At 37.4% G+C, this 27,991-nt stretch overlaps 1 pseudogene; it reads left to right on the forward strand.

The window, feature by feature from the left end:
• The window catches only part of LOC140156537 (uncharacterized), a 33,228-nt pseudogene extending 13,486 nt beyond the window's left edge, over positions 1-19,742 (forward strand).
• The last annotated feature ends 8,249 nt before the right edge of the window (positions 19,743-27,991 follow it).

The raw sequence follows: 27,991 nt of genomic DNA on the forward strand, positions 1-27,991 counted from the left end.
AAAAGTGTGGTACCTCACTGGCTAAGAAACCAATCTCTAGTTGCTCTGCGGTGGAGTATAAATTTAGCTTAAAACATCAGCTGGGTTGCAACATTTTTTTTTTTTGAGGGGGTATATTTTTTTGTAAATTAAATCTAATACTGGAACTAAAATTTGCAACTCGCTTTGCTACGTTGCGTCCGGAAACATCGGACTTTGAAATTGAAAAAAAATTGTATTCTAAAAAAGCCTGGTTGCTCCAGACTGTGATCATGCACTTTCAGTTTCCCACAAGTTTGAATGGGAATTGTTTGAAATCAATTTGAAATTCTTATGATGCAGGTTTGATCATTTGTGTGCCCCCTTGTATACCATAATGCAATCCAATTTTTGTTGAATATTTTGTAGATTATCAAATTTTGAGGGGGGGGGGAAATGAAATTGTTGTGGTGAAAATCAGCAATTTTGAACCAATTTGGGGAAAATAATGCTGATTGTCATGGAAATTAGTGTAGAGTTGATATAAAAGAACTACACCTGATTATGACCTTATTACGCCCACTGGGCCTAGTGTTTACATTAACAGTGACCATTTTTTCTTTCACATGTACAGATGAAAACGGAGAACAGTCTGCAGAAGAAAACGGAGAGCAGTCTGAAGAGCCATCAACCATGGACGTGTCAAAGATGAAGGTTGCCGAGTTGCGGGCAGAACTGCAGGAGAGGGGTCTCGAGACGAAAGGTGTAAAAGCTGTCTTACTTGACCGCCTCAAGACAGCAATTGCTGAAGAGGAAGCTCAGGAAGAGGAATCTCCTGCCCAGGAAGCTGTTGAGCAGGAGGATGACGAAGACACAGACACAGAGCCCCTTCAAGAGGATATTAGCAATGGTGAATTTGAGGGTACCGATGTCGATGCTGTGCAGCAACAACAGGAAGCTCTTCCCGAGTCTGATCAAGCCGAGGTAGATGAAGCTGAAGCTGAACAACAATTTGCAGAAAGAGCTGCTCCAGAACTCTTAGGAGCCGATGATGACTTGGACTCTTTCCCACTTCTAGAGCCGGAAGCGATAGCTCCTATTCAGCAAACTCCAATGGAAGAGGAACCATCTGTGGAGCCAGAGCAAGAAGCGGCAGAACCGGGCGGAGGAAGAGCAGGAACAGCCACAGGTTGAAGCAGCTCCGGAAGAAGTGAAGCAACCAGTCGAGATGGAGGTGAAGCAGGAGCAGGAGGAAGAAGAGACGATGGACACATCAGAGCAGCCAGCCGCTGTAGAGCAGCCACCTGCTGTAGAACAACCAGCTGCTGTAGAACAGCCAGTTGCTGTAGAACAGCCAGCCGCTGTAGAAGAGCCAGCTGCTGTAGAACAGACAGAGGTTAAACAAGAACCTGAAGTCAAAGAGGAGCCAAAAGAAGAAACCAAAGAAGGTAAAACATTGTACATACTACTGATATTCTCTTTTCATTCTTATTTGTCGCACAATTACCATATTGATGTGCAACCACCACCGTGGTGACTACAGACCACCACGATAGTGCAGTAGCTGCAGCTTAGTGAGTCTTGGTCCCACTCACAATTGATTTGTGCTCATTCATCACTAAACTGTCTGGCGACAACCTCCAAATTATTAAATATAGATTGGTGTTGAATATTTCTTTTGGGAGGTTAAAAGGTATTACAATTCTGATGGTCTGGTAATTTTAAGTTTAGACCTAGCCCTAGCCCTAGAATATAATATATGATTATGAATTTATAACTAAACTACCCTGTGTAATCTGCTATATATATATAAAAAAAATTAACATATTATAATTTTCGAAAATAGCTCCTTGTTTTGTAAAAGCATCTGCTGGTTTTAAGGGTTGGTGTCCCGAGTAGGTAAACTTAACAGCTGTTCATGAATAATGCGGGCATTTTATTGATTGCAGTTCAACTTCTTTTCAAACAATACACTGGATGTTTTGCTAGATCCTCTCCTTATTATCTTTGCACATTGACAAAGTGACATCTAGCACAGGTCACTAATTGGGATTGATATTGTATTTCAGATGTCAAGAAAGATGAAAAGAAAGATGATACAAAAGTGGACAGAAAGGAGGACAGAAAAGACGACAGGAAAGAGGACAGACGAGAAGACAGGAAAGATGACAGGAAAGAAGATAGGAAAGACGACAGGAAAGACGACAAATACTCGGACTGGACAGGAAGCGTGACTAACGACAGAGACCGAGATCACCGTGACAGACGAGGACACGACAGACATCGTGATCGCTCACCACACAGGAGAGGAAGGTAAAATTGAATATGTCAGAAATTATTGCAAATTAGGACAGTGCTACTTTAATCTAAAAGTGTTGCATGATTCTTTTGAGGATATTGTTCATTTCCTGAAAGTTACAAATGCTGTCATTATATTTATTATTTATTATTTTCACTGGTTTAGTTTTTCCTAATTTTAATCAATTCTGGACAATTTTGTGGGTGTTGAATTTGCGTTACCAAATTCAAATTTTTTGTATTATGTGTAATAAAACAATTTTGCGGAGTTGAAAATTTGTGGCTGCCTGCTCGACCGTGAAAATTAGCCCCCACAAAAATATCCCGCTATGCAGTGTTTGATTGTACTTTGTACATGCATGAAAAGGTTCAAAAGGAAGGCAGGGTGTACTGAACATTCCATTTGTTGTACTGAGTTTGAGGATACGGCACTACAATAGTTCTGAACCTGCTGGTGACACTATTGAACTATAATGGTCCATTTTGCCAACAATCCATTGATGATGAGAACTCTGATGTCCAGTCCTGCTTCTGAAAGCCAGTGAAGATATTGGATATTCTGATGTGGATTTAAGCAGCAACCATGTTATGCTATTGCCAATAAAAGCACAAGTTTTGTTATTACAAGGGATATAAATAGGACAATAGCCTGTGGTGGTGGGTTTCCTTTGAGTTGCATGCGCAGCTGTATTCCATTCTTCAAGTTCAAGGTCCAAGTGTGAGTTAGGGCTCGGATATTACTTTGTGTTCGAAGAAAACACTATCGTAGAATTTCCATAAGGAAATATTTTATTGTAAAGTGAAGTGCCTTCCGGAAGTTGCAAGGACAGAGTTGGCCGAATATCATTTCTTGGCTCACTTGATTAAATTTACATGTGTTTGTGTTTTCCAATTGCCTTCCCAGAAGCCCTCCAGCACCACACATGGAAGAAGATGATGGCATTCCAGAGACACAGTGTGTGCTCAGTAAATGTAAGTATTGGTTTTATTTTTAGACATATCAATTTTAGGGATGGCCATCATATAACAAGCTCCTCACGTTGCATAGTATAACAATAGTACCAGAATGGTCAAAATGTGTTTTTAAAGAGATTAAGAATAACAATCCATTATGATGAGAACATTGATGTCCAGTCCTGCTTCTGAAACTACAGTGAAGATGACGGATATTCTGAGGTGGATTGTTGTTAGGGAAAATATGCTACTGGTTAACCCCCCCCCCCCCCACACACACACACACACTTACCTAGTAAATACCTTAACGATGACCTTATTCTGCATATGTGACGTGATCAAGAAAAAAGAGTCACATGTCTGTAATTTTCAATTTAAGGTTTTTTACATCATTTTCTGGCAGTTTACAAATGCTACATTTTGATGCAAACCCCATCAAAATCGGACATCTGGTTACCGAATTATGAGCAATTTATCAATGGCTGAAAACAATATAAAAAATTTGACCACTGTTTTTGCCAATATCTCAGAAACAATATTAGCGACATCCGACTCATTCCCCTTGATCGTATCACATATGATTTAATACCATCTAACCGAGGACTCACACACCCGCTTTTAATCGACACACCGTGGACCTCACACACACACCAGACAACTTACTATCCACCCACACGCCTGCACACAATTTTTACACACTATGTGTTGTTGTTTTCCATTAACAGATCTGTGCGATTTGAATATGAAAGTTGCTCCAGATGGCCACTCTGCTTACCCACTTACCATGGAAGGCTTTGCATTCCTCTGGGCTGGGTGTCGAACTACTCATGGTGTCACCAAAGGCAAAGTGTGCTTTGAAGTAAAGGTGAGTTCAGTATTATTATAGGTGTAGTGAAGTGGGCAGAAAGCTGAATCCTGTTGCAAAGTTACCATGATAGCATGGTTTTATTCTGTGTGGTAGTAACTGGTTAGTTGTCCAAGATTCTGCTCACTGTGGCAGCAATTTACTCTCAAGTGGTACTTTGTTATTGCTGCACGGTGTACAGATTTGTCATGTCCCAGAACATTCCTCCACTCCTTGCTTATGGTATATGGCAAATGTTGCTTCCAGAAAACGAGATATAAAATCTTGTGAGGAATGGCGGTGAGTGAGTCCAAGCATACTCCCAGCTTTTTCTGCAGTCTTTCTTGCCTACATGTGTGACTATGATAGTGCTTTGCCCGGTTATCTGTTTAGTGGTAAACATATTGGTCGAAACATATTTCTAGAAAGATGGCAGTCCATTTATGATGAGAACGTTCATGTCCAGTCCTGCTTCTGAAACTGCATTGAAGATGACGGATATTCTGAGGTGGATTGTTGTCGTTGAAAATATGCTACAAGGTTAAAGCCCACCCCATGCTAGACTAAATTTAACCTTGACAGAGACTTTCAAACTTGAGCCATTAGGGGAGTTTTGTGTACTTAAACTTTGAGGGCAGTCTCATTGTTCACAAGTAATCAGAACAAAAATAGACAAAAGTAGGTCAAAATAAAATATAGTCATGTGTTTGAACTCACCACCTTTTTTGCATTGATTGGTAGTTAAGTTTGCCTCATACAACTTGTTATTTATTTTCTTCACATCATAGTTGAAGGAACACATGGATGTCAAGCATCTCCCACCAGAGGAGGTTACAAGACATGTGGTACGAGTTGGATTCTCTACTGACAAGACTAGTCTACAGTTAGGTAAGTTGCGGTCATCAAAACATGTTCAGGAGCTAGAAGAATTGTATGTTGTTAAGGGGGTACTACACCCCTGCCCAATTTTGTGCCCATTTTTGCATTTTTCTCAAAAATTATAGCGCATTGGGGACAAGTAAGATATGTATATTATAGGGGCAAGGACTACAACTACTGCACTGGAAATTTTATTTCAGCACAGACAACAGTTGTGGAGTTACAGTCAAAAATGAGGGAAAACCAATATTTGATCAATAAATCAATAACTACTCGCTTTGAGTTGCTGAATTTTCAGTACAGTAGTTGTAGTCCTTGCCCCTATAATATACATATCTTGTTACCAATGTGCTATAATTTTTGAGAAAAATGCAAAAATAGGCACAAAATTGGACAGGGGTGTAGTACCCCCTTAAGGGGGAAGCCACATGGATGTGTGTATCATCCTGCTTATATGCTCGTCCTATATAATAGGTGTTTAGGAATTTATATATGAGAACAATCCAGTGTGATGAAATTTTTCATGTCCAGTCCTGCTTCTGAAATGCCATTGAAGAAGACGGATATTCTGATGTGGATTGTACACTTCAAAACTCATATTGTGGGATAGGCTTCTACAATATTTCAGTGGGTTCACCATCGGGCCAGTTTGGAATTGAATACCTGAGTGGAAGAAGGGCCCAACTCCAATTTTTTACAAAAACGAGTTAGACCCAGCATTTTATTGCCAGCAGATTGTTCTTCCTTGTGTGTGAAAGATGAGCCAAAATCCACTCTCTAAATGGTCTTCCACATACAATTAATCATGGTTTTCATGGAAGAAAGGCCCAAATCCATGGAGTTGGGCCCTTCTTCCACAAATATTGGGTTAAAGAGGAATTTTGCTCATCCATGAAATCTGCTTTTCACTACAATAAACTTTCTTGTTAACATATTACATGCTTCTATTTGTGTAATTTATGGATAATTACCAAATTTCTGTAGCTATTTATAACACATCTGCTTACGGAACGGGTACTTGCAGTATATTAGTGGAAGAAGGGCCCAACTCCAGCTCGTATTAAGACCTGTACCGTTGCCATGGAAACATCTTTTGTAATTTTGAATGTATGTAATATTGTATGTTCATGTATTAAAGGTCCCCTGAAGATGAAAACATTCTGCCTGTAAAACTTTTCCAAATATTAAGTTTTTTCTTAATATCTTGAAAACAGTTTTGATGGAGTTGGGCCCTTCTTCCACTCAGGTATTCAATTGTCAAGCTTTCGTCAGGAGTCACGCTGAATTAGACATATAAGCCACCCCTTGCCTACTGATGGCTCTGAAAAGAGCGGTTCACTGAAGAATGCCTCTTGTCAAAAGAGAAAAAGCAGACAACACCTAATGTTGAAGTTTTGGTTAGTGCTGTAATCGATAAGCTTTCTGGGTATTGATATGTCGGGAGGCAAACATCCGACATGTCGATACTATTATCGATACTCACGCAGTTTGAAACACGGATTTGAGTTTACCAATTTTATTATCAGTAAGTTCCAGAAACAAGTTAACAACAAGTGTATTGAAGCCTAACAGCTAAAACTTAATTGGGAGACGGTAATTTGAGTATTTGACGGTAATTTGAGACCTGATTTGAGATAATCTAAGCATGTGTGCCATGTCGTTTGTGTATCGATACTGACATTGAGTGTTTCGACATGTCGGAAGTCTATGTATTTTCCGACTATCGATACTTACGACAATCGATTACAGCACTAGTTTTGGTGGCTCTGAAAAGAATCATTTGTCTATGTATCAGTATCTATCTATCTTCAATATACGGATAAGCTTTTCATGTGAGTGAAGGGTAAAAAGAAATGGTTTGCCGTAACCCTACAAACCATAAAAAATCGTATTGACCCAACTTCTTTTTTCCAGTATCTGAAAAAGGGTCATCTTTCAACCAATTGTGTTTTTTTTTCACCCTTTACATAATTTTAACAAGACTGAGAAAGAGAAAGTGGAAAAAACCTGACGGAATGACCCTGATATTTTTAATTCATTATGGCAAAACAATAATTGTTCTTTCAGACCTGAGTGACACAACTTTGTTTTACCAAAACTATTGGTGTGAACCCTGTAAATGAGAAAAATTACCTCAAATATGTTTGTTTTTGTTTTTTCCAGGTGAAGAACCTTTTTCGTATGGTTACGGTGGAACAGCTAAGATATCGGACGCGTGCAAATTCAGGAACTATGGAGAGAAGTTTGGGGAAGGAGATGTCATCGGTGCCTACATTGTAAGTCACAAGTTTGCCACTCTAGAGACATTTGCCTATTATATTAACATAATTCGTCGGCTGTATTCCATAGTGGCGTATAGTGATTTTTGGTCATTTTTTTGAAAATTGGCACATATGTTTTTAATGATGTTCTCTTTCATTTTTTCTATGTCTTTTCACTCATAATTAGCTAATTTATTATTAATTAATTAATTAGATGTTGCGTATAGTTACAAAGTGACATTTTTTGTATTCCATAGTGGCGATCGACCATACGCCACTTTTTATACACATTTTATAATTATGAAATATCGGCAAAAATGAAAAACATCAGATGTCATAGTGGCGTGACATGATCGGACCTATACGCCACTATGGAATACTGAACGACGGTTAAAAGTAACGCCATAGGGATTACACGGCGACCGAGGTGGCGACACGTTAACGTTAATAGGTTAGGGTATTGCGCTTTGTTTGTTTTCCATAGTGACGATAGTTTTATTTTCAGTTTGCCAGCAATAGTATGTATTTATTTCTTTTGAAAAATATATAACAATAAAATCTATTTAGTTTACTACAGAAATTTCACATCATTTACAAAATATAATGAATGTCTGATTTACACAACTCGATTTTAAATTGGCATTTCTTCAAACCCGATTTTCTCGAAAAGTTGTTTATTCATGGCGCCCTACTATACGCCACTATGGAATACAGACGAGACGACGAATTCAAGATTAAAACATTCTGAAGTATAGGTGAGTTGACTTCTGACATACACATTGAGGTCAACTAATCTTTACACTTCTTTTTACAAACATCTGAGAGCAATCCATAATGATGAGATTTTTCATGTCCAGTCCTGCTTCTGAAATGTCATTGAAGAAGACGGATATTCTGATGTGGATTGCACACTTCAAGAATCAAATTGGTATTAACTTTCCTCCAAAGAAAAGTTGGCCTAGAGGCATCCACCATGTCTAAACCAAGTAATTGGCATTACCTTATTCCCTAAGCATGTAAATTATAAATGTTCTCGACTCTGAACCCTGCATTATAACAGAGATTTTGAGACACAAATCCTTGATTACACAACTGGAATTGGAAAAACCTGTATACTCACTCGCATGATCAAGAGATTTTACTTGATTCCATACAACTGTTGGTCCCTTAATACGTATGATTTGTTACGCAAAGAATACCCCTTTGCTTGTTTTAGATAGCCTATTTATGTTGCCCACATACAGTGCTTTGATATTAAAAATTATCCTTGTTGCTTTAATCTTAAGTCACTGATAATAATACCTTCTGTTCAATGATGCAAGGAAAGCTACCTGCAAACTAAATAACACTAAGCATTTATATGAATGCACCTTACTGAATCTGTTGAAGCATACTTTTGTGTTTTATTTCCGTCCTCAGGATTTTGATGCAGAAAAGCCTCAGATCTCGTACACCAAAAATGGCAGAGACCTTGGTGTGGCGTTTACTATCACAGATGACCTTAATGGAGAGCCCTTGTATCCTCACCTGCTTGTAAAGAACACATCGTTGGAAATCAATGTCGGGCAGAAGGTGAGTTCTATGAAGGAAAAAAAGTGCAGTGATTTATAGTGCGCTACACACAGGCACAACACCTAGACGTTGATCCACAAGCCTCAGCACACTTACAGTTTGTCGCTGATCACTACAGCCCCACATATACAAATGTATTGGCACATTGAGCTGTTAGTAGTGAGCAATTCATAATGATGAAACTTTTCATGTCCAGTCCTGCTTCTGAAAACATCATTGAAGATGACGGATATTCTGATGTGGATTGCCTAATATTTGATATGATCGTGCTAATTTTTATTTCCAAGTACCAAATCGATTGTGGCATAAGATTTACATGTTGGGAGTTACGATGAATGTGGACTTCCGATGGCTTAAACAGGAAGCCCCTACTTGCCCAGTTTTCCACAGAAGAACTGGCAATACACCTGTTACTTTGATGACAGACAGAACAGAATTTACATGGATAAATTTTAACCTTGACTTATTCCACAAGGAACTTGAACCAAAAGTGGGGCTTTCACTTTAAAGGATTTTAAGTTTGTGTAAATATTAGTGAAATGCAAAAAAATATTTGTATAAACCTGTAAATGATACATGTCTTTCCTCTCATAATAGTTAAACTGTACAATTAAAACCCAATTATTCTTTGCAGGAAGAGCCCTTTTACCCTCTGAAGGAAGGTTTCACATTAATTGGCAAGTTAGATGTGGAAGACAGAGTGAGGGGACCCACACCTCCAGCGGAGAAGAAAGATTGTGAGGTGAGATGGAGAATTTTTATTTGAAAGGGGAAATTTTCGCACTTCGTTAATTTTTGCACCTTTTGCCTTCCAAGCAGGTACCGCCAAAATAGCAACGTTGGAATGCATTCTTTTCGTGTATGTAAGCTTAAGGAAGCACAAATTTGAAAACAATTGAAACCGTGCAAAAATGGCAAAGTTAAAAAAGTTACTGTGCGAAAATGTCCACTTAAACAATATTTTACTTGGCCTTGTTGTGGTTTGTCATGGTTTGTTTGATGGGCTTGCCAAATATCTTTCGTGTAAAACTGCTTATAATTAAAAGCCTAGCACAATAATCTTCGATTGAAGGATACAGCTTTATTCCGTAAGCTGCTTAATTAGTGTCTTTACACTAGTCTAACACGTGAATATCTTACACCAAGGGTTAATAATAATAGTGGTGTTGCCAAATAATCGTAATGGCTCTTTTTTGGAGCAATCCATAATGATGAGATTTTTCATGTCCAGTCCTGCTTCTGAAAAGTCAAAGATCGTTGAAGAAGACGGATATTCTGATGTGGATTGCAGAAGATATCATTACTTTGAATCTTCAGTAGTATTTTCTGAGTTAATTGTCGAAGTTGCAACAAAGCTACTCAGAGAATGTGGTCTAGAAGATTTATCTTGACGATCTGTGAAAGATTTATCTGTTTGTTTTATTTACAATATTAATTTCACACATTCTGCATGAGAGAGAAAAATGAGGATCAAATGCTTGTTTTAATTGCCCATGATACACATACCAGATAAGTTTTGCATGGTTGATTTCCTTATCATCAATCATTGTTGGTAATTATTTCACCATGATCTAAATTTACCATTGTTAGTCTCAAGTCTGTTGCAATCTGGAATCAAATTTCATCATCTGATCTCCAAGAGTGTTTTTTTCCCTGTACGATACATATTTAGGTCTTGATGATGGTAGGCCTACCCGGCTGTGGCAAGACCACATGGGCGGAGCAACATTGCATGGCCAACCCAGAGAAGAAGTACTATATCCTGGGCACAAATCTCATCATGGATAAGATGAAGGTAAGCCAAGAATGTGTGGATAAAACAGAAATTGCAATGAAGCTGCTGCTATTCCTTCTTCTTGCTTTCTTCCCTCATCTTCAACCCCAACAAATTTCAAAAGCTTTCCTAGATTTTTAGCGATACTTCCTGCTTCTTACCAGCTCAAGTGTGTGTTCCTCGTTCTTGTCCGTCCATTTGGCCTTTCCTGATTTCTTTCTTCTCTTCCTTATTTCCTTACCTTCCTACTCCCCTGTAATCCCAAAACAAATGTCAGAGTTTGCACAACCAATGTACAAATTTGGGAAAATTCTGTAATTTAATAAAAGGCTCCTTCCATTTCAAACCAATACAGATAAACAAAATGGCAAAGAAACCCTGTTGTGATTGGGCTATTCCTGTTGAAATCCATACACCCCCTGTTGAAGATAGGACCTTAATCTTCCAACAGAGTGAATTTCAAATGGGATTACCTGAATGGGTGACTCCAGTTGAAATCTACACTCCCTGTTTGGGATATTAAGGTCATGTATTCCATAGGGGGTGTATGTATTTCAACTGGAATAGCCAATTATGGAAGGGCAGACTAAGGGGAGAGAACATGTGCCTTTTTTGACTACATTATTTCTAAACTTATTAACTATATTTTTGGACAGGAATCGTATGGTTTTTTTGCAACAACATAACAATCACAGCATGGAAAAAAATCTGTTCAGAGTGGAATTTTTCATAAAGTAGAGACATAAAATTAGGGATTGTTTTTTGGAAATTCATCTAATTTAAAAAAAAATATGAACAAAGAATTGAAGAAAAGCTATTTTGTCACTGTATTCTGCCCAAATTGCACATAATGGAATATAGTTTTTAAATCATTTTGAAAAAAAATGAGAAAACACAGACTTTGATGTACAATAGAGCAACAAGTTTACTTTTTGAGTGCATATTTTCCAAGTTATCTTGTCACAAATATTGCACAATGTTGTCAAAAGTGAATTCTGAGAGAAACCAACTTTTAGTTTAAAAAATGTCAAAATGATGCGCATAACAATGTTTGAAAACACTTGCGGAAGCTGTATCAGATGCATGGTTTTAATTTGCATCTTTTTGCAACAATGAATTATGGTGTTGCCAAATTACGTAACATTTGGCTCTTTTTTGGAGCAAGCCATAATGATGAGATTTTTCATGTCCAGTCCTGCTTCTGAAAAGATCGTTGAAGATGACGGATATTCTGATGTGGATTGAAGAAAAAAAATAACATCACTCTGAATTGTCAGTAATATTTTCTGAATCAATTGTTGAAGTTGCAAAATTATGCATACAACAACCTTACATTTAAAACACTTGCAAAAGCTGTATCAGGTGCATGATTTTAATTTGCATCTTTTTACACCACCAATGAATCGAAAATGTATGCTTTTAGTGCACCAAAATGACAAAATAATTAAAAAAGCTGAATGGCATTTCAACTGCTAATCTGTTTTGGTTTACATCGCGTTGCTGGCATCACGCGACAAGAATTGCGTGCATAATCACAATATTCACAGTCTGAACTGTTTTCACACCAATTTGAGTAGGAAAGTGTGAAATAGTGATTTTTAAATCAAGAAAAAAATGGGGGAAATATTTTTTTTAAATTTTTACCCATTTCAAATGAATAAATAAAAAATCTTGGTGTTTATAAGTATCAAGAAATAGCAAATTTGGGCGTGGACGAATGTGTCTTTCCTTAGCCTGCCTAAAGTCTTGATCGGAACGTTTTCCATCAATCAATCCAAACCTATGCTAGCACACACAAAAAAAAACCTGGACCTTAGATAAGAAAAAACTAATTTTAAGAAAACAATTTTTTTCACTTTGAAAATCTCTTTCCAACTCTGCCATATTTCCTGTACCCACTTTACCCTTTTCCAACTTTTCCTTTTGCTCTTTGATTCCAACTGCTAAGTTCGAATGGCACTCTTGATTTTTCACATTTGACAAATGTATTTTTATTCCACTTGACAGGTTGATAATTTGACGAATATTGTTAATCCCACTCTTTAAGTCTTTGTGTTAGTTTCTCATTCAGCACACGCACATAATGTGTACTCAAAAGAGAGCGACGAACGAGACACAAGAAACGAAAAAGTCGTAAATAAGTTCACCGATGGAAGAATACCAATTTTGGGTGGAAATGGATGATGGTAATAACACCAAGCATCAATAATAAACAACTTATTATAAAGGGCAGGGCGCAGCTTGATCGTCATGAGTGCGCATTGCAAGTGGTAAATGGGTATAGTTTTCACAGCGCACGGTAAGACGCCCTCAATTTCCGCAGTGGATCTGTAAGTAATAGATTGGCCAAGCGCCTTTGTATCAGTAATAGGTAGTGTATTGTTAAGGTTAAGATTAGGGTTTATTTGTTTGTTAAGATGGTAGATATTGATGTTCCCCCTTGCCCACCCCCAAATTTATAGGTCATGGGTCTGCGACGTCAGCGCAACTACTCCGGACGATTCCAGCAGCTGATCGACAACGCCACACGGTGTCTGAACCGGTTCTTTGAGATAGCGGCTCGCAAGAAGCGAAACTATATCCTTGATCAGGTAATATGAGCAACAGTTTTTAAATTTTTATACATGACCATCCAGAGGCCAGGAGGCAATGAGCATAGTATCATGGATAATATAGTAATACTTACAAGTTACTGATGAATATAGAAACGGTACTATGGATATTGAAATAATGCTATGAATATTGAAACAATGCTATGAATATTGATGATGCCAAGGAATATTTGAAAAAGTGAATATTTTCATCTGCTCATTATGTTGATATTATAATTATGTTTGTCATTAAAGTATGCCACTGTCATCATGAATGCTAAACTTTGAATACCGCTAAGAGATCTGAGTAACATGTTTTAAAACCGTTGCCATTATCAAGACATAAGAATGTACAATTAAAAGTATGACATAAGTAAATAACTAATCCAACGGTAAGTGCAAAATTTTCATTTTGGAATAGATGTCTTGAGATGATGGAACTACAGAATCAGTTAAGTATTGAGTATTTTTCCCCTTTTTTCATGTTAGTATTGGATCTATGTGTTCATTGGAAAAGGTATGTTCTGTAATTTAATTCTTTGATGTGTGTAATTTTAAGTTTTGTATGTAAGACTCATAAAAGTTATTAAGATTAAGTAGTAGAAGTTATCATATGTATGTTAAGATATAGCATTGTAAGATTTAAGTAGTAATGACTAAATACATCTGTAACAAATATACCAAATACTGATGGCTGTTTTACATGTTCAAATGTGTGGCAATGATCATGTTAATGAATAGGAATGAAGCGGAGGGTGGCCCAGTTTTCAACATTTTGTACAATGTATGTTTTCTCTTTATCACATGTCACAATTTATCTGAACAACTTCTCCAAGGGTACATAAAAAAAATCTCGCTTGCCGTGGACTTGATTTAAAAAAAAATAAAGCGTGCTCCATTACCATCTACTTTGATGGGTTATTTATTATGTATCAGAAATTTTGAAATCTTCATGTTTATTTGAAGAAATGATCATCTCTTTTCTGGTAAATATTCAAATTTTTCCCAAATTTGTTTTAATTGGAATATGAGGAGATTTTGCATAAATTCAGCTCAGATAAAATTGGACCAAGATGTTGATGAAGTGAGCGGCCCAGCACTAGTAATCTTGTTTCCATACTTCTAATGTTGTATTGGTATTTCATAGGGATGCATCGATCAAATCAGGGCTGATTTAATTTAATCGGCCGATATCAGTCAAATCGGTTCTGAATCAGGATCGGGGAAAAATCCCTTCATTTGCCATTTGTAACTTACTACATTTATAGTGCGCCTTTTCCAATGGCTTCAAAGCGCAACATCAAAAATGATCAAATGAACCAATTAATTTTTTTCATGCATATATCATTATTTGGGCTTCAAATTGCACAACAGCAATTAGCTGACATGTCATATTTTACAGAAGAAGTTGATTGCTTCAAGGCATTTTTCAAGTCATCAAGAAGTGTAGGATGTGTTGTTTTTGGCGTAGTACTGATCGGGATCGGCCGATTTAGAAAACAAAACTGATCAGTGATCGGCAGGTTCGGATGAAAGGTGGATTGGTGTATCCTTAGTATTTCGCTATTGATATTAGAAATTGGCATTACTTGGAAGCCCACTTGGTAGTGAAAATAAGTGCTATGTACCCTCGTTGAACATGCTGTAACATTTGTATGGCGGTTATTTCTTGTTTCCTTAATATGGTGATGATAACAACTTACCGCAATATTTGTAAAAAGTAATAACAATACACTGCATTATGGAAGTGCACTGTAGCAACTTCTGCAAATCAACTCATGGAATCTATAACGACCAATGGCTGCTGACACGAAGCACACTAAATATATGGGAATTTTCTGCATGTCAAGTTTGCGCTTACAAATTTGTCGGAGAGAAACAAAATGGACGGTTGCACTTAAAAACCAATAAGAAAAGGAAGAAATGGAAGTTTAAAAAACTTAGTAGACCACCAGTATGGACTGATGCATGGAATTGTGAAGGTCAATAATAGAAAGTTTTATTTTGCATGATAAGGCACAGAAACCTGTAAACAAATAATGTGGCTGAAATCCAGGATTTATTGTGGACAATACTTTGAAGAGTGGGAAAATCTTCACTAAAGAAGAACCAAATATGTATGTGAAAAGCTGTGTACCCATTATTTCTAGTTCAAAACATAGAACGTCAAGATTTAAGTGAGGAACAATCAGAATATCCTCCACTGGTAATCATATTATTATTAGAATAGTGTTGATTCAGAGGTGAATTATATACTGAAAATGGACGCAAGATTCAGATATAGGGAGTTCTGTTATCAATTCAGGAAAGGTGATCCTTTGGAAGTAAGATTATCAACAGCTATGTTATTAAAAATGGTTTATATTTTCATTGCATGGAACAAACAAAAGCATAAATTAAAAATCTAAAAAAGCAGAAATGTCATCGACTAAAGTGTGGAATAAATGGAAGTGCTCGGGAGAAATTAACATCCGCAGACGGAAGAGACGACAAGAGTGATGATCAGAAACGGCTTCATGCTGATGTACGAGTAATAAACCATGATGCGGATTAGATTTGAAAAAGCAGTGAATAGTTTGTACTATGGGCCACCCTCAATTAGATATTGAAGCAACTATGAAATGTTATGTATTGAGATAAAATAATGATGACATGTTAAAATGATGATGATTCATTGAGAGATGTACTTCAACACCACCATCATATCATGTATTAACAACATAATAACAGTGCTTTCAGTTTACAGGTGTTTGGCGATATGAACAGTAAGTATAGGTGGAGGAAGGAGAGAGGAAACTTGTTTGAAAGAATCATAATTAACCACTATATGGACTTGTCATTGCAGAAGTAGAAATATATTTTTTTCAAGCCAGCATTTTGAAAAAAACTTGTATATGTTAATAAAATATCAATGTGTGTTGTGCGTGTGTATGTGTTATGGGCATACACTGAAAAGTTCTAGGAGGAATTGACTGAACTTATTATTTATCGATTGCTGTACGATCAGACAAATGTGTACCCCTCTGCAAGACGTCGAAAAATGCGGCCCTTTGATGGTTTCAACTGCAAAGCTATCCTAATAGTCCCCACAGATGAAGAGTTTAAGGATCGTGTGCAAAAACGCACCTCGGACGAAAGGGAAGGACATCCCCGCACATGCCGTGTTGGAAATGAAAGGTAGGGGCAAGAAAATAAAGCTTAAAATCAAATCACTCTAACCTCCCCAGACCCTTGTAACTTACTAAGCCCCGAGTGTCTAACCATTCAGATGTAATTCTCTCATTCAGGTTGCAGTAGTGTAACAGTATGCTGAGATTAATCCATTTTAATTTGCAATTTTTGATAACAACAGCTAACTTTGAGTTGCCTGAAGAAGGACAGCTGTTCTCTGAAGTACAATACATAGAGCTAAAAAAGGAGGAAGCTACTCCTTTAGTCGATAAATACCGCAAGGAAGGCAGCGACAGCTGTTGGCGATAAACGATCCCGATTTTCCGACCGAGGCAGCGATAGAGCGGTGGCGGGTACGGTGGTCGTGACAGTGGTCGTGATAGCGGCTATGGTGGACGTGGCGGTGGATATGATCATGTGGTCGTGGCGGTGGATATGGTGGTGGTGGTGGTGGAGGATATGGCGGTCGTGGTGGTTATGATAGAGGCGGTTATAGAGGTGGATACAGGGACGATAGAGGAGGCAGAGGAAGAGGTGAGTGGAGTGTAAACAATTTTCTCTGTGATGGAATTCGATTTTAAAGGAAAAAAAAAGAGGTTAGGTTTTTAAAGGGTGGTGCAATTTTGTTTTTGGTGTTTTCTACCTTGCATAGAGACCTATCACCAAAATAATCAGATTCCAATTTTTAAGTTCGATCACTCAAGCAGTTTAGATATTAAAACCAAAACTAATGACCAACTGTGTTTGCACATACATGTAGCCGAAAATTTCAAAAATATTTAGCAAAATCAAGATGACCAAAGGACCCTCTTCCCAAATAGGTGCAACTAGATCCCGATGTGGTTTTATAATATTAAGCTTTACAGATATGTGTGTTCAACAAGTTGTCAAATATGAAAACTGATCAAATACAAAAAACTTAACCAGCATGTGGACTTCCTTTCAGGTGGTTATGGAGGCCGTGGTGGCGGTGGATATGGTGGAGGCGGCCGTGGTGGATGGGGTGGCCGCGAAGATCGCCGTGGCGGCTATGGAGGTGGCCGTGGTGGTGGCGGATATGGTGGCGGAGGTGGTGGTGGTCACGGTGGTGGTGGCTACGGAGGTGGCTACAACAGACATGATCAGGGCGGCGGTGACTCTTACAACAAGGATTACCACCAACAGGTGAGGACACTACTTGAAATGACTAAACTTTCTTAACTTAATCATTGAAGGAGACTCGTTATAAAAGAGTTCAGATTTGGCCACGACAAGCGACTTTCAATATTCATGAGATTCCTTTGGAAGGAGTCCTAAACGTAAATTATATACTACTAGGTATTAAAATCAATGAACGGATGAATCGGTGATATATGGAGCCGAAATAAACTGTATTAAATGAAAATTCAACTTACAACAAGGTGAAAATAGGCAGGACTTGCATAAATTGTCACGACTGGAGATGGAGGAGAAAGTCAGGAGAGTGAAGCAGTACCTACAAGGCTTTTATGGCAAAATACTCATCTTTTCACTAATGTTGGCATAACTGCCTCTCAAGTGGTGTATAATTAACAATGTCATGAATGAAAACTTGCTACCAAGTACCATTATTCCAGAAAGCCCACACATCTTAATTCAGTTCATCATACTGCGTAATTTATTTCAGGTGAATGTATTTTGCCATAGAAGTGTTGGGTTTTTAAATATTTTTTTTCAAAGCAAAAGGTATCAAAGTAAAAAAAAGCCTGTTATTATTCTTGTTGATTCTTTAGAGAGGAAAGTCATCGACAGCCACTACTACAAAAGTAAGCAATCAAAACACAAAGTTGCACGGTTTTGGGTACTAACGGGAACTCTCTTCTATCGTAAAAAACGTAATCTTGTTATCTGTCCGCTTTTCACTAAAAAACGACGGATGATGACCACAACAGAAGCATCATTTATAAAATCTTAAAACATGTCAATGCCACAAGATGAAGAAATAATTTGCTAATAATGAAATGTCAGTTGTGAAGAGAACCTTACAAAATATGTTACCCGCCTTGGTGACTCGGTAAATTAACAGCACGTTAGTGAATGTTAGCTTAATTCATCAAACACCCTTCAGATTTTTTACAGCACCACGGAGACCTGGATTTTGTAAAAACCTGCAAGCAAAGTAACTAGGGAACTTGATAGTCTGTTCAAAATTATTTTGATTAAAGTGTGAAATTTTCACGTTTTATTTGTACAGTCAAATTACCAATCTGGTGGAGCGCAGTCCGGCTACAGTGGCTACAACCAGAGTAACCAGAACTCATCAGGATATGGCCAGCAACAGAGTGGTTATGGTAATCAGACCCAGAACTACAATCAGAGCTACGGACAGCAAGGATACAACCAACAAAGTTATGGCCAACAAGGTATTCATTATTCAGTTGTTCTCATAAAATGTTAAATAGCAGCGCAAAATGGGTTATTTCAGTTGAAATCCACACACTTTCTATCGAAGATGTGATCTTAATAATCTACACAGGGAGTGTGAATTTCAATTGGGGTTTCCATATGCAATCTACATCCCCCGCAATAGCCCAATATTAAAGGCACTTAATTTTTCACCAGGAGACAAGAAGAAAAAGTGATCCCACCTGGGAATCAAAACAGGACCTCGGGTTTACAAGACCTACGCCTAAGCCACAAGTGTTATCTTATCCTTTTGAAAGCATGAAAATATGAGACATTTTGCGTGAATAGTTTGTAAGTGTGGGGTTTTAGCGAACTTTTTTTATGAATCTAACAAGAATCGATTAAGTTATTGCTTGTGGAATAAGCATGATGTTAAGGTAATCAATATTTGATTCTCGCAGGCAAAGTTCAGAAGAATTGTTGCAAGAATCGATTCTCACCGAATTTGCAGCCATGGAAGGACAAGTCTATAAAATTCTCAGCATGTTTTTTTTTCTCCTTATGAAACCAAGATTTGAAGCTCCATCCAGTATGTTTCCGCACAGACACTACCTCAAATATTGGCCAAAATGTCAAATTGTGTCATCAGGTCACGTTCAGCCCTATCACGTTCAGCCCTACCAAAATGTGAAAATCCAATTTGTGATAATTTTATAGATTTTTTCATTTAGCAAATTGCTGGGCAGAAAATGGAATAGTTACATAAAGAGTGGCATTGGTATCTTTGATGTGTGCTGATACTGAAGCAATGTTTTATTATATATTCAGGTTACGGGCAACAGAGCTATAGTCAGCAGCCAGCAACAGCAGCAGCAGCAACAACAGCACAGACAACCCAACAGCAGCAGCAGAGCTATGCTCAGCAGTACCAGCAGTACGCACAGCAGTATCAGCAGTACCAACAATACTATCAGAACAATCCGCAGTATGCGCAGCAGTACGCACAATATTATGGTAACTACAATTATGGTCAGCAGCAACCTCAGCAAGGAGGTAATCAGCAACAGCAGCAGTAGTGATGCAGAATTGTGTAAAGAACTCGGACTTGAAAATGTTTTGGCTTGCGGTAGAGAGCTATTGCTTTTAGCCTTTTGATGTGGTATACATCATGAAAACTGCTGAGTATTGTTTGGTATCTGTAATCTACTGTGTACAAAAAGTTTTGTTTTTTTAATATAAAAATGTGACTACACTCCTTCACACCATCAGAACTGATGTTGTCCAACTCATGCACAAGGTTTTCTCGAATATTGTCAGATATTGGGTCTCGGATTTTTGGAAACTGGAAAACAATGCCATGAACTGTAAGGTTTTGATCTGGCAGGTCTGTAGCACATTCAAAATACTAACATGATCTTCAGTAGAAGTGAAAATACAACACATTTTCTCTATTGCCTGTTTTCAGATTTTCTGAGTAAAGTCCATTATTAAAGGTGGGTGACCCGATTGACAACTTCGTCCCCCTAAAATATCAATCAGGTGAAAGCTTATATTTTTTTCATATTAACCTGAAATTTGTTTTGTTAAGGCGGTATGAACAAAATCATGGTAGTTTGGTGCTACGCCACTCCGTAAATCATGATCAGTTCTATGGGTCACTGTGATTGAACCGCTGGAACAATATAACACAAAACTTGGAAAAAGAATGTTTGAGTGATGGGCCTCAATGCAAGGTAGAAAACATCCAAGTGTTACAATCGGACCGCCCACCTTTACAGCATTGTAAGTGTTGATTTACATGTCTGTCAAAACTTAAATTTTACACCACAAGAATGTGACCTCCCATCAGGGTGTTTATAGTTTTGATTAATGGAATCCATTTAAACTTTTCAAGTTGTACATAAAATTTGCTCAGGATGGTTTATACAAATTGACAGACTCCTGTTGACACAATTCAGTGCATTTCTAAAAGATAAATGATTTGTTTATAGGTAAAATTTGTATTGTTGTACTGACAAGGGACTATTCCAGTTGAAATTCATACACCGTTGAAGACATGGCCTTTAATCTTACACACAGTGAGTGTGAATTTCAAATGGGGTTACCCTGAATAGGTGACTCCATTTGAAATCTTCACTCCCTGTGTGAGAGATGAAGGTCATGTCTTCCACAGGGGGTATGGGTTTCAACTGGAATAGCCCAATTATTTGAAGGTGTAACTTTAAAAAGTTACATTGTTGTAAAAATTGATGTCATAGTATTCTTTTGTGATAGGTACTTGGTATTTGTTAACTGTATCATATAAAACAATGGGAGCTTCATAAAACAGGTCTCATCAAGACGTACCTTTTGTATATAATGTAGAAGCTTACTATTGAAGCAAAGTAGTGTTTAAATGTCAATTTGTTAACTTTTTGTAATTTGGTCATAGCTGTACATCCAAATCAGCATTTTGGACAGAATTTTGTGTGACTTTTTAAAGATTTGTGGGACAAACCAAAAATTTTATTTGTTGCAGGGAGGGAGGACAAAAAGTTGTGATTGGGTTTGTAAAATAATTAGTTAAAATCGGTCAAAGTTGATCTTTTGGGCTGGAATTTTCAAGATTTCAAACTTACGCCAGTCAGGATCAGCCTCCTAACGTTATCAAACTTTTTCTAATGTTATCAAACTTTTTGATTTTGTTCTCTTACAGCATAGCAGTTGTTTCAACTCTTTCAAGTAACTCTTATTGTAGATATTGAGAAATTAAATTTGCCTTGCCACTAAGAATTACAGCTACATGTGGATATGATGGAAATGAATCTTGGAAAAAGTTATTCCTGGTGTTTTATTTGCCAAACTTACCATCACATGTCATGTTTTGTGTGGACCCTGTGCGGTCAGCATTTCAGCTAATACACAATTAACTAATTAGTAATTACAATTAACTAATTAGTAATTAATACATAAATTTTGGCATGATTTAGTGCCCACAAAAGGCAACCAGTTTATGGGAATCAAACAAGCTGTGTTAAGCATTTTCTCTAGCTATAAATAGTAAGGGCTTTTCCAGTTGAAATCCTATGGAAGACATGACCTTAATCTTCCACACAGGGATTGTAAATTACAAATGTGGTTACCTGAATTGGTGACTCCATTTGAAATCTACACCCCCTGTGTGGGAGACTAAAGTCATGGCATGCAAAGTCATGTCTTCCAACTGGAGTACTCAAGATCATGATATGTATGTAGGTAAACTGAACTTGGCCATTAAAAAAAAGTAAAATGAAAAATACGTATGTATTTTGTTGTTGAAACTTGATAAGAGTGAATAAATTTGAAGTTCAGTGGATTTTTAGCCGAAAGCTGATACTACTAAATGTCTATACAAAATGGGAACAAAATAATAATGATTTGTCAATTTCATTGATATGAAACTTTCAGGGTTGCAGTTATTGGTCAGGGACCACTTGCTTTTTGAAGTAGTCAAGCTTTATATGGCTCCAGTTGAAAATTACTTGTATACAGGAAAGGAAAGGGAAGAATTTGTGTAACTGAAAAGGAAATGGAACCAATTCAGGGAATAGTTTTTCAAGAAAAAAGTTTGAAATTCTGTGTTTAGGGTTTTTTTAGAATGTATTTCCTTGGGCTGGCAGTGTTATCCTTTATATTAGTATGCAATTGAAAAGAAACATGTAAATTATTGTTTTTTAAAAAATGTATTGGTTCTTTTAATTATTATTTTGATATGCAATGCTTTAATTAATGTAATATTTTGTTTCATCCATAATTTTAAGATTGTCAAATCATGTAAGTAAATACTTCAAAATTTCTCACATCAATTTTTGCTGTTATGATATCATGATACAAAATATTGTGTTTGCAACCCACATGTGATAAAGCTCAATGAGCCAAGAACTGTAAAAATGAGCATCGTCATTGAAGGGTATAAATAAAATGAGAAGTTTCTTGAAATTTAAGTGAATTGTTAATTTGATTTTTTAATAGTTCTGTGTTGTAAAGCAAAAATATCCTTTAAAGGTCCACAATCATTGGCCTGGTCAACTGACCAGCGACCTTGTCCTTATAGATCACACTCCTGTTTACTTGTATACTTGTCTGGACTTAGGTGGTGTCTGGACTGACATGCCCTGGGCGACATATCTCAATTATGTTGTTCATTATTCCAGATGTGGTGGTGGACCTTTAAGAAACATGTCAATTTTTACAATAGACTGGTTCTATTTTGGAAATATGTGCTTATTTTAAGTGGCAAGTTCGCGTAAAAGTTGGCGACCAGTAATGGGAGAGAACATGGACCTTTTCGAGCATCATTATTTCTGAATTGTATGTCCAAAGTATATAAAACTATACATTTTTGGAAAGGAAATGAGTCAAGGAATCCCATGGTGATGTCAGATTTGTTCAAAATCTGAACATGGACCTTTTCGAGCATCATTATTTCTGAATTGTATGTCCAAAGTATATAAAACTATACATTTTTGGAAAGGAAATGAGTCAAGGAATCCCATGGTGATGTCAGATTTGTTCAAAATCTCAAGTTTTTGAAAAAATTACAAAAATTCACTTTTTTACCCCAATTTTTTTGTGACAACTTGGAAAAAAATCCGTTCCGTTCGGAATAAAAAAACTTCAGTTAGCTTTTCATAAAGAAGAGACATGAACTTAGGGAAGGTTTTTTTTATTTTGTTGAAATTCCTCTCTATTTTCGAAATATTGAAAAAAACATGTGAAAAAAGCAATTTTGTCACTACTGAGCTAAAAATTGCACATAATGGTGTATATTTTTGTTTAAAACAAATATTTTGAAAAAATGAGAAAACCTTCCCTTGATTTTTATGTACTCTAATTTAAACGATAGTGCAAAAAGTGTACCTTTTGCTTGCATATTTTTCGAGTTATCTTGTCACAAAAATCATGCAATATTGTCAAAAGTGAACTCTGAGAAATAGACGTTTTGGTAAAAAAATGTCAAAATTATGCACAAAACATCCTTATATTTTAAAACGGTAAAAGCTGTATCTGGTGCATGGTATAAATATGCATCTTTTTGCACCAATGAATCTATGTCTGCTTTCAGTGCGCCAAAATTCAAAATAATTAAAAAATCTAAGAGGCATTTTGACTGCAAATGTTTGTTTTGTTTACACCACATTTGCTGGCGTTAACAACATACCGAATGCGTCTTGACTGCGTTGGACATACGCGCAGATGCAAAAAAGAATACATAAATGTTTCTTGCTAATGGGACTAATTCCTTATGGAATTAACTGACATTTTTTTATAGTTATACAGCGTGATAATCATGATAATAGAGTTCACAGTGATTTTATTAATGATATTCATGTATTAAAATTGATATCAAATGAGAGATCCTATTTTTCTCATTAACATACTGAAATTAGTAGCTCCAAATCGGTGTATTTCAGAAGATATCGACTAAAACTGTCGAATTAGTCTCAAACGTGGTATACCTCGGTTAAGACTAATGGTTTTTAAACCATTAAGATTAAAATTAAAATTCCCACCTTTAACAGTTAAAATCGAGGACATAACGCTGTCGAAACTTCGCCCAGGCGACCTGGTGAAGGGGATCACTATATAGATAGCTGGTCGGGGCATTTTTACAGAACAGGCAAGTGTAGCCAACAATCATGACAATTGGACTTATTATCCTGATCGGAACCGACTGTAACGAGGTGAGACCTCAAACTTTGAAAATTGGGGGACTTTCAATGAGGGGCTTCAAATCAAAGAGAAGCAAGCTCAAGTATACCAGGAAATAATGAGCCTTTCTATGCCCCATGGGGTAATGCCAAAGGTTATGTTACCAATGGCAGTTGGTATCATTTGGGCATGTAAGGTGTTACTCAGGGGTGCCACCATATACACATGTCCATGAGCATAGCAAGGTATATGGTAAAACTCACTTTGTATATGAAATGGTTGCCACAGTTGTAAACTTGAAGTACAAATAGTCCTTTATTACTTTTAACAACAAAAGGTACATGTATCTAAGCAACAAATTTACTACAAGTTCACAACATAATGGCGTTGAAAGCTACTACACTAAGGCGACTATTTGTAAATCAAACCCAGATATGATCGGGAATGAGAAATTTCTGAAAATGGGGGTAATTCAGCGAGAGAGCATTTTGAAATTGGGGTCAGAGCAAATGTAAAAAATAAAACAGAGGGTCATTCAGTGACAGATGGTTTGAAAATGGGATTTCTCCGGGCATTAGTTCAGGTTTTCTGTTCTGCTCAAAATCATTTTAATAATTAGCTTCCTGTACCATTGTATATGTTGCAAGTAGAACTATCTCTGATAACAACGTGGATAAAGCGAAACTACCCCCCTGATAGCACTGTGTATGACGTAAGACTCTGATAGCACTGTGTATGACGTAAAACTCTGATAGCACTGTGTATGACGTAAGACTCTGATAGCACTGTGTATTGTGCATTGTGGATGAAGTATAGAATTATTCCTGATAGCATTGTGGATGAAGTAAAACTACCCCTGATATCACTGTGGATGAAGTAAAACTACCCTGATAGCATTGTGGATGAAGTAAAACTACCCCTGATATCACTGTGGATGAAGTAAAACTACCCTGATAGCACTGTGGATGAAGTAAAACTACACCTGATAGCACTGTGGATGAAGTAAAACTACCCCTGATTGCACTGTGGATGAAGTAAAACTACCCCTGATAGCACTGTCAATGAAGTAAAACTACCTCTGATAACACCGTGGATGAAGTAAAACTACCCCTGATATCACTGTGGATGAAGTAAAACCACCCCTGATAGCACTGTGGATGAAGTAAAACTACCCCTGATAGCACTGTCGATGAAGAAAAACTACCCCTGATAGCATTGTCGATGAAGTAAAACTACCTTTGATAGCACAGTGGATGAAATAAAACTACCTCTGATAGCATTGGTGATAGCACTGTGGATGAAGTAAAACTACCTCTGATAGCATTGTGGATGAAGTAAAACCACCCCTGATAGCACTGTTGATGAAGTAAAACTACCTCTGATAACACTGTTGATGAAGTAAACTACCCCTGATAGCACTGTGGATGAAGTAAAACTACACCTGATAGCACTGTGGATGAAGTGAAACTACCCCTGATTGCACTGTGGATGAAGTAAAACTAACCCTGATAGCACTGTGGATGAAGTAAAACTACCCCTGATAGCACTGTGGATGAAGTAGAACTACCCCTGATAGCACTGTGGATGAAGTAAAACTACACCTGATAGCACTGTGGATGAAGTAAAACTACCCCTGATAGCACTGTCGATGAAGTAAAACTACCTCTGATAACACCGTGGATGAAGTAAAACTACCCCTGACATCACTGTGGATGAAGTAAAACCACCCCTGATAGCACTGTGGACGAAGTAAAACTACCCCTGATATCACTGTCGATGAAGTAAAACTACCCCTGACAGCACTGTCGATGAAGTAAAACTACCTGTGATAACACCGTGGATGAAGTAAAACTACCCCTGATATCACTGTGGATGAAGTAAAACCACCCCTGATAGCACTGTGGATGAAGTATAGAACTATTCCTGATAGCATTGTGGATGAAGTAAAACTACCCCTGATAGCACTGTGGATGAAGTAAAACTACACCTGATAGCACTGTGGATGAAGTAAAACTACCCCTGATAGCACTGTCGATGAAGTAAAACTACCCCTGATAGCACTGTCGATGAAGTAAAACTACCTCTGATAACACCGTGGATGAAGTAAAACTACCCCTGATATCACTGTGGATGAAGTATAGAACTATTCCTGATAGCATTGTGGATGAAGTAAAACTACTCCTGATAGCACTGTCGATGAAGTAAAACTACCCCTGATAGCACTGTCGATGAAGTAAAACTACCTCTGATAACACCGTGGATGAAGTAAAACCACCCCTGATAGCACTGTGGATGAAGTATAGAACTATTCCTGATAGCATTGTGGATGAAGTAAAACTACCCCTGATATCACTGTGGATGAAGTAAAACCACCCCTGATAGCACTGTGGATGAAGTAAAACTACCCTGATAGCACTGTCGATGAAGAAAAACTACCCCTGATAGCATTGTCGATGAAGTAAAACTACCTTTGATAGCACAGTGGATGAAATAAAACTACCTCTGATAGCATTGGTGATAGCAATGCGGATGAAGTAAAGCTACCTCTGATAGCACTGTGGATGAAGTAAAACTACCTCTGATGGCATTGTGGATGAAGTAAAACCACCCCTGATAGCACTGTTGATGAAGTAAAACTACCCCTGATAGCACTGTCGATGAAGTAAAACTACCCCTGATAGCATTGGGGATGAAGTCAAACTACCTAGATAACACTGTTGATGTAGTAGAAGCACTAATAGAGCTACCTCTGATAGCACTGTGGATGAAGTTAAACTACCCCTGATAGCACTGTGGATGAAGTAGAGCTCCTCTGATAGCACTGTGAATGAAGTAAAACTACCTCTGATAGCACTGTGGATGAAGTAGAGCTCCTCTGATAGCAATGTGGATGCATGAAGTAGAGCTCCTCTGATAGCAATGTGGATGAAGTAGAACTACCTCTGATAGCACTGAGGATATGAGAGCTACCTCTGATATCACTGTGGATCGATGAAGTAAAACTACCTCTGATAGCACTGTGGATGCATGAAGTAGAGCTCCTCTGATAGCAATGTGGATGAAGTAGAACTACCTCTGATAGCACTGAGGATAAAGTTGAACTAAACTACCCCTGATTGCATTGTGAATTAAGTAGTACATCGTTAATAGCAATGAATGTGGATGAACTAGAACTATATTTGTGTGATATTTATACCTGTTGCGAATTTGAAACTGAATGATAATTTACAAATGTTATGAAAAGATATAGCAATTAAACAGTTGATTTTAAGAGCTGTTTTCGCTGATATTATTATAATATTATGATGCCCAATTTTTGTGGTCAAAATAATTTACTACAGGGTGGGCATTTTTGTGCAATGGGAAAGATGAATTTACTGGGTGGGCAAAATAATTTAATGCCCGCACAGTTTCCCATCTTGCCAAATTGTGGCCTTTCTAGACTCGTCCCTATCCCCAATCCTAAATCTAATCCTTACCTTACCCAGAAGACCTAACCCTGTAAATGATCCTAACCTTAGGGCCTAATTCTGCCTCAACCCTAAACCTAATCTTACCTCTTTGCTGAAAAGAGTAACTAGAATGTCTTTTAATAATTTATTACATAGGCCTATTATCTGATTAAGTCCTCTAATAAACAACGCGAAACAGAATA

Source organism: Amphiura filiformis, chromosome 1, assembly GCF_039555335.1.
Source record: "Amphiura filiformis chromosome 1, Afil_fr2py, whole genome shotgun sequence".
Taxonomy (NCBI): Eukaryota; Metazoa; Echinodermata; class Ophiuroidea; order Amphilepidida; family Amphiuridae; genus Amphiura; species Amphiura filiformis.